Consider the following 8,568-nt stretch of genomic DNA (forward strand, 5'->3'; position numbering starts at 1 on the left):
ACCCGCCTGGGCAACTTGGTGAGACCTCATCTCTACAATAAATCAAAAATTAGCTGGGAGCCGGGCTCGGTGGCTCAGCCTGTAATCCCGCACCTTTGGGAGGCTGAGGTAAATGAATTGCCTGAGCCCGTGGGTTCGAGACCCACCTGGGCAGCGAGACCTCATCTCTACAATAAATCAAAAAAATCAGCCGGGCATGGTAGCGCATGCCTGTAATGCCAGCTACTTGGAAGGATGAGGCGGAAGGATCGCCAGAGCCCAGCAGGCGAGGGTGCAGTAGCCGGGAGCGGCCACTGCACTCCAGTCTGAGCGACCGAGTGAGACTCCAATTCAAAAAAAAAAAAAAAAAAATTAGCTGGGCATGGTAGCGGTCACCTGTAGTTCCAGCTACTTGGAAGGCTGAGGCGGAAGTATCGCCGGACCCCAGCAGGTCGAGGTTGCGGTGGCCGGGAGCGGCCACTGCACTCCAGTCTGGGTGACAGAGTGAGACTCCAACTCAAAAAAAAAAAAATCTGGCTTAAGTCCCACCCCCCAAAAATCTAGTTTCTTTTGTCCTTCAGGAAGCCACTCTTTCTCCCTGTGGTTGTGCAAGGGTCCTAGGGTCTACAGAGCAGTCTGTGTTTGCTGTCTTTGGTTATCTTAAATGTCTGAGTCGCCTCCCCCACCTCCATGCCAACCCCAGTCATGGAAATATTCCAGAGCCCATGTGTTCTAAGCCTAGCCACTCAAGGCATGAGTGCAAGCAGGCTCCCAGTCTTTTGCAGAAACCCTTGCCTCTCTTGGAGAAGACTCTCCTCTTCCTCCAATTCTATCAAGCCTTGAAGACATTGACCTCTAGGCTCATACAACAGGTTTTCACACTGGCTACTACAACTTTTCTTTTTTTGAGTTGGAGTCTCACTCTGTCACCCAGGCTGGAGTGCAGTGGCACGCTCACAGCCACCGCAGCCTCCACCTGCTGGGCTCAGTTGATCCTTCCACTTCAGCCTTTCAAGTAGTTGGAACCACAGGCATGTGCCACCACACCCAGCTAGTTTTTTTTATTTATTGTAGAGACGGGATCTCGCCAAGTTGCCCAGGCTGGTCTTGAACCCCTGGACTCAGGCAATCCTCATGCCTCGGCCTCATAAAGGGCTGGGATTACAGGCTTGAGTCACTGCGTCCGGCCTGTCTCCTGCAACTTAAAAAACCTTCTCCTCTCTCTTCAGTATTGGCTTTCTGGATAATTGTGAACTCGAAAGTTCTATCTGGAAAGTCTAATGCTAAATACTGGTTCTTTTTTCTCTTTTCTTTCCTGTTGTTAAGATCCTTATAGGCCAGGTTTGGGGGCTCAGCCTGTATTCCCAGCACTTTGGGAGGCCAAGGCGAGTGGATTGCCTGAACCCAAGGGTTTGAGACCAGCCCAGGCACCTTGGCAAAACCTTGTCTTTATAATAAAATCAAAAAATTACTAGCCGGGCATGGTGGTGTGCTTCTGTAGTTCCAGCTACTTGGAAGGCTGAGGCGGAAGGGTTGCCTAAGCCCAGCAGGTCAAGACTGCGATGGCTATGAGTGTGCCACTGCACTGCAGCCTGGGTGACAAGAATGAGACTCCAACTAAAAAATAAAATAAAATAAATTAGCCAGGCGTGGTAGCGCGCCCCTGTAGTTCCAACTATTTGGAAGGCTGAGGCGGAAGGATCACTGGAACCCAGCAGGTGAACTCTGGGGTGGCTGTGAGTGTGTCACTGCACACCAGCCTGGGCGACAGAGTGAGACTCCAGCTCACACACACACACACAAAAATCCTGATAGTCTGTGAGACAGTAGCATCCCTGGCTACAGTGGGAAATGTCCTTGTAAAGAGACACACACACACACATAATAAGAACACTCATATTTCCACAAGAATATGTCACTCCCCTAGCATTATATATAAGGGGGAACCCTCCCAAAAAAGAATTTATTTATAAAAAACTGAGTATTTATTTATTTATTTATTTATTATTTTTTTTTTTTTGAGTTGGAGTCTCTGTTACCCAGACAGGAGTGCAGCGGCCGCTTCTGGCCACCACAGCCTCGACCTGCTGGGCTCTGGCGATCCTTCCATCCCAGCCTTCCAAGTAGCTGGAATTACAGGTGTGCACTACCACGCCCTGCTTATTTTTTGATTTATTGTAGAGATGAGGTCTCGCCAATTTACCCAGGCGGGTCTCGAACCCGCGGGCTCAGGCAATCCACTCACCTCAGCCTCCCAAAGCGCAGGATTACAGGCTGAACCACTGAGCCCAGCTATGAGTATTTATTCTTACATGTTTAAACTTCAGTCCCCTTCGAAGAACTCTCCATTTGATGCAACACACCTGTCAAGATGCTTTTTCCACTGCTCCACTTTTTGAACTCATCAATATTATTATTATTATTATTATTATTATTATTTTGAGTTGGAGTCTCACTCTGGCACCCAGACTGGAGTGCAGTGGCCACTCCTGGCCACTGCAGCCATGACCTGCTGGGCTCTCCGATCCTTCCGCCTCAGCCTTCCAAGTAGCTGGAACTACAGGCGTGTGCTACCATGCCGGGCTAATTTTTGATTTATTGTAGAGATGAGGTCTCGCCAAGTTGCCCAGGTGGGTCTTGAACCCGCAGGCTCAGGCAATCCACTCACCTCAGCCTCCCAAAGTGCTGGGATTACAGGCTGAGCCACCAAGCTGGCTGAACTCATCAATATTAATGACTTTAGGTACTTCTGCTGTTTTCACATCAGAAAAACGTTTACCTCTGCGGACCTTTTTCATCCAGGGAAACAAACAAACAAAAAGTCACTTGGGGTGATATCAGGTGGATAGGGGATAGGGGTCATGCTGTTTTTGGTCAAAAACTGTTTAACACTCAGCGCGGTGTGGGCAAATCCGCTCCTAAATTACCCATCATGAAATGGACAAATGCATCGAAAGAATTCCCCCACCCCCCAAAAAAATCCACTGAAACTGAACACAGCCTCTCACAACAACGCTAGCTGGTTCACTGATGTTGATAGGTTCCTAGAACACTTACCAGGTGGAAAAAACCTGTAGAACAAGGAGCCACCGCTCCAAAAAGCAATTCCATTTCTTTCTTTCTTTCTTTTTTTTTGGTTCTCTCTCATATACCACAGGTCTGCAGGCATGAGGAGGGGTCAGAATCTGAGTATTTTCTTCTTACCACCACCCACCTGCTCCAAGGCATGCTCTAGGGCTGCAGGGAGAAGATAAGATTTCACCAAGACTCAATGGAGAGTTATAGAAAGTGAAGTGCTTTTGAGAAAGCTTGGAATGGAAGCAGTAGAAGGGGTTAGGGACTGTGTGTGGAGAATGATCTCCTGGCTGGGACCCTTTGGAAGGGCGAGGTGTCTCCGTTGCTGCTCGGCTGAACTTGGAGAAGGTCCTGTTTGGCACAAACCTCTCCCTGGGGTTCTCTGCAATTCTCTTAATGACTGCCAGCCCTCAGTACCAGGGTCTGGGACACCCTGTGGAGTTGCCTGCTGGTTTGTCTGGAGTTGCATCCCCTGAGATCACATCCTGTGCCTTTAGACAAGCTCCTCAACCTTTTGCACACTTGTCTCAGCACACTTGTCTGTAAGATGGGGATAAGGGTTTTTCCGATGGTCAAATGCCCTAAGACCCAACAGGGTGAGTCCAGGGCTTGGCTCCTAAGTGAGCAACATCTGCCCGTTGACTACTGGTTTCACTGGAACAAAAGGAGGTGCAGTGGGGTTTGGGGTGAGTCTTTGGGTTTTTCCTCCTGCCTGATTTGCTTATCTATGTTTTCTGTTTTTCACAGTAATTGCTTGTTTTATTTGTTTTTGTCTTTGTTTTTTGAATCAGAGTCTCACTCTGTCACCTAGGCTGGAGTGCAGTGGCACGCTCCCGGCCACCGCAATCTCGACCTGCTGGGCTCAGGGGATCCTTCCACCACAGCCTTCCAAGTAGCTGGAATTACAGGCATGCGTCACCCTGCCCGGCTAATTTTTTGATTTATTGTAGAGATGAGGTCTCCCCAAGTTGCCCAGGCTGGTCTCAAACCGTGGGCTCAGGTAATCCTCTCACCTTGGCCTCCCAAAGTGTTGGAATTATAGGCGTGAGCCACTACGCCTGGCCCGATTATGTTACATTTATATCTCATGGGACATTATTGCTTATTAGCCAGGGCCTGCTTGGTTAACTGCTCTCCCTGGTATCCTGTATTTTTACAACAAATCAGTGCTTTTTTCATCAAATTGTGAACATAGAAATCAGGACACAGACATTGAAATTTGAAGGCAAATGCTCACTCATGTTTTCTCCAAGTCTAGTAGTCAGGACAAACACAATGATGGTTTGTCCACTAGAAGTTAAGAAAGTGATTTTTTGTGTGTGCTTATTGTTTCTGTGAACACGCAAGAGAGGGAGGGAAAATAACGCAAGTTTCCCAGATGGATCACTGCCCGGTAAACTTAAATTTTAGCCAAAATTCCCCCACCATTGAGTTATTTCTGTGCTTTACACATATTTGAGGCTCAACAATCACCAGCAGAAGATAAGGCAATTATGATGGGAGCTGGTTTGGTTGAGAAACCCCAAGAGCTGAGGAGCTCCTTCATTTACTCCAAGAAAAGAATTCACCAGAGGCGGCTATTGACATGGCTCCAGGCCATGCTTATGGTCTCCTGTCCTAATCTGTCCATCTCTGTTCTGTCCTAAAATCTCATGTGACTGGCACTCCTCAGGTATCCAGGACTTGTCACATGCCCTGTTTCTGGTCTGTGCTTTGTGACAATTCTGTTTAAAATATTCAGTGATGTATTTTTTTCTTATTTGAGTTAGAGTCTCACTGTGTCACCCAGACTGGAGTGCAATGGCACGCTTCCGGTCACTGCAGCCTCGACCCGCTGGGCTCGGGCGATCCTTCTGTCTCAGCCTTCCAAGTAGCCAGAATTACAGGCATGCACTACCATGCCTGGCGAGTTTTTTGATTTATTGTAGAGACGAGGTCTCGCCAAGTTGCCCGGGTGGGTCTCGAACCCTCAGGCTCGGGCGATCCATTCACCTCGGCTTCCCAAAGCGCTGGGATTCCAGAGGCTCAGCCTTTTTTTTTTTTTTTTTTTTTTGGTAAGTTGGAGTCTCAGTCTTGTCGCTCAGGCTGGAGTGCAGTGGCATACTCACAGCCACTACGGCCTCGACCTGCTGGGCTGCTGGGCTCAGGCAATCCTTCCACCTCAGCCTTCCAAGAAGCTGGAACTACAAGTACACGCCACCACGCCTGGCTAATTTTTTGATTTATTGTAAAGATGAGGTCTCGCCAAGTTGCCCAGGCTGGTTTTGAACTCATGGGCTCAGGCAATCCTTTCAGCTCGGCCTCCCAAAGTGCTGGGATTATAGGCATAAGCCACCGTGCCCGACTTAAGTTTTTACAAAGCCAGAAAATCTGAATTAAAGAGAAATAATGAACAAAATGTGTTTCAGAAGGGAGAAATCCAGCCTCGTATGAGAAGCTTCCTTCCCCAAATAGCAAAGTCTCTAAAATTATGTTTATTATTGTTTCTCCTATCAGGAAACCACGGTCCCTTTTACGTGTGTCTAATTTTCATCAACTCCAATTGATTTCTGACTCTGTGGCTTGCCCCAGCATCCAGTCTCGACTCTCCCTTTCCTTCCTGGATTCAGTCCTTTCTCCTGAGCTGGAAGGTCTAGACAGTGTCCTCTCCCCCTGCATTGCTCCTTTCCCCCCCACCCAAGTGCATTTGTCACTCTGTCCGTCCAGCGATTTTCCCCAGAATGCTCTGCCACACTGACCAGGTGTCCCCATTCCTGCTGCTTCTTTCCCTTGTATTGAAATGAGCTGAATCAGTTAATAAAATCAAATTACTAGCAAAATAATAATATTAACCAGCTTACTCCATTTTGTTGTAAACGTTCGTCTTTGTTACCTGCCTGACATAAGAATCAATGTCTACATGTGATTCCGGTAATGTTCCCATGAGCACAGACACCCAGCTTTGTCTCCTTTGGGCAGGTTACACTGACCATTACCTGCTGACCGTTACAGAACTCCTTCACCATAAGTTCCATGTGATTGTATGCTTTGTTAACTGAAATCAAAGGATACGCTTTGACATTTTCAGAGTTTGTTCTTATATTCTGTTACTGACCTAACCAAGGTAACTACATTGTATAATGACTCTTCTTCCCTGTCTCTATGTAACTACCTTAAACTATATCTTAATGGCAGAACACCAGACACTTTCTGGGCACTGGCTATACCTAGGACATGAAATTAATCAAAGCTCCCTAACAATCGAAGTTCCCATTTTGGTTGCCAAGTTGTTAGTTAATAGTTGCTATGGTCACTAAGTGGCTAGGTAGCCAATGCTGCCAATTTTACCTATAAAAGCTTGTCACAAACTGTACCAATTTGTCAAGAGTTTTCGTTCCTACTCTTGACCCACACGTTAATAAATAATTAATTAAACTCAACCTGCGGGCATAGCTTCTTCTTGCTTACTCAGTCATAACAGTATGCCACCCCATGTTTCTTTGAACCTGTGAACTCATGGATGAGAAATACTAAGAACTTCACAAAATGAGACCTGTGTTCTAAACAGAACCTCCAGTCAGGATTCCAGGGAAGGTCACTGGTTCTTACCCCAGAAGCACTCTGCCGTGTGAGATATTGTCTATAGAACATCAGGATCATTTGGGGCCTTGGAAAAAACATTCAGGAAGGGAGTCATTATAACTGAATATCCGGAGACATTTTAATGCGTAAGAACTTAATGCTATCCATGGATTATTGATGACTTTCTAGAAAGGCTTTTTGAGTGGTTTCTTTTCCCACTCAAGACCAGACTTCTGAATCAGTAGAGGTATAAAGGAAAACAGTCGGATGAGGGTTGGAGGATGCTGATGGAAGCAAAAAGGCTGGGCAGTCATCCTTTTTTTTGAGCAGGAGCCTCACTCTGTCACCCAGGCTGGAGTGCAGTGGCATGATCACGGCCATTGCAGTCTCAACCTGCTGGGTTCAGGCGATCCTTCCACCTCCGCCTTCCAAGTAGCTGGAACTACAGACACACGCCACCATGCCTGGCTAGTTTTTTTTATTTATTGTAGAGATGGAGGGGTCTCACCCAGGCCGTGGGCTCAGGCAATCCTCTCACCTCGGCCTCCCAAGGTGCTGGGATTATAGGCGTGAGCCACCACACCCGGCCGTCATCCTTTTTTTTGTTTATTTGAGTTGGAGTCTCACTCTGCCACCCAGGTTGGAGTGCAGTGGAATGCCCATGGCCACCGCAGCCTGGACCTGTTGGGTTCAGGTGATCCTTCCGCCTCAGCCTTCCAAGTAGCTGGAACTACAGGCCCATACCACCACACCCTGCTAATTTTTTTTTTATTTATTGTAGATGTGAGGTCTCACCAAGTTGCCCAGGCTGGTCTTGAACCCCTGGACTCAGGTAATCCTCTCGCCTCGGTCTCCCAAAGTGCTTGGATTACAGGCTTGAGCCACCTGGCCACCTGACCCCTGTGGTCATCCTTAAGTCAAAGTGATGACAAGACCCCACTTGAATGCAGGAACAGTGAGGCCTGACCCATCACAACCCCGTGTTACAAGGAGAGAAGACTTGACCTTCCACCCCCAGGACAGAGTCATTATTACTCAAGTTAGGAGTACAATAAGCCTTCCCACTCCTGCCTCCACCCAATTTTCCTAAACAGGGGCCTTGAATGGTGTTAGCTTATTTGAGCCTGGAAGTCAGGTCAATCACACATTTAATCACATTCAGGTTTGGCTGAAAATACTAGCACGCTCCCCAACTATTAAGGAATCACTTCAAGTAACTCGAGGACATTGTTCCTGCTCCCACGTAAGGGAGCTCTGGTCTTGAGGAAAAGAGACCAAATTTGAAGGTAACAGAAGGGACAAGGTGGGACACGATGGAGTGACGAGTATCCCAGTGATGGCTTTCAGCAAATTTTGCTGGCCCTGTCGGTTTCGGTTCCTCTAGACAAGGAACTCCTCCTCATGACTCACAAAAACAGGAATGGGCTTTTATCATCTGCCCGGCTGCAAGGTTGTCCAGTCACTAGAGAGGTTTCGTAGAAGACAATAGCATCAGCAAGCACGGTAGCAACGAGCTTGTTTCTTATGGGCTGTGCGTGGTTAATAGTTTCAGTTACAGCAGCTGCAGTGCGGGAGACCTTACTCCAAAGAAGGCAGAAACCAAAGCTCCCCTCACTGTGGACTACACAGGATCCACTGGACTGGAGTCTACCGGCTCTCCGCCCTGCAGGAAATTTAGCCCCAGACTCTGGGATTAAAGGAAAAGCAGGATAGGCCGAAAAGACCCACAGGGCTCGCAGAAAGCTTGGGTTCACCAGCCCAGCCCATTCATTCGGGTACCGAGTTGGTCCGAGCCTTCCGCCGTGGCTCCCGACCCTTCCTTACATGGCTCGAGGGCACCCAGCTCCAAGTCCCGAGATCCACCGAGAAAGGCGCGCCCCTCCCCGGGCCCCGTTGGGACCGAGCTGCGTCACATGCTGGGTCGGAGCGCCCGGAGGCCCCGCCCCGCGGCCG

The 8,568-nt window shown here is 48.2% G+C and overlaps 1 protein-coding gene across 1 annotated transcript in view; it reads left to right on the forward strand.

Moving 5' to 3' along the window:
• Positions 1-8,568, forward strand: part of LOC103260944 (cathepsin L1-like) — an 83,430-nt gene that overhangs the window by 69,033 nt on the left and 5,829 nt on the right. The gene's annotated exons all lie outside the window — the stretch shown is intronic.

This window comes from Carlito syrichta, unplaced genomic scaffold (assembly GCF_000164805.1).
Source record: "Carlito syrichta isolate Samal-C Ts95f unplaced genomic scaffold, Tarsius_syrichta-2.0.1 Scaffold303478, whole genome shotgun sequence".
Classification (NCBI taxonomy): domain Eukaryota; kingdom Metazoa; phylum Chordata; class Mammalia; order Primates; family Tarsiidae; genus Carlito; species Carlito syrichta.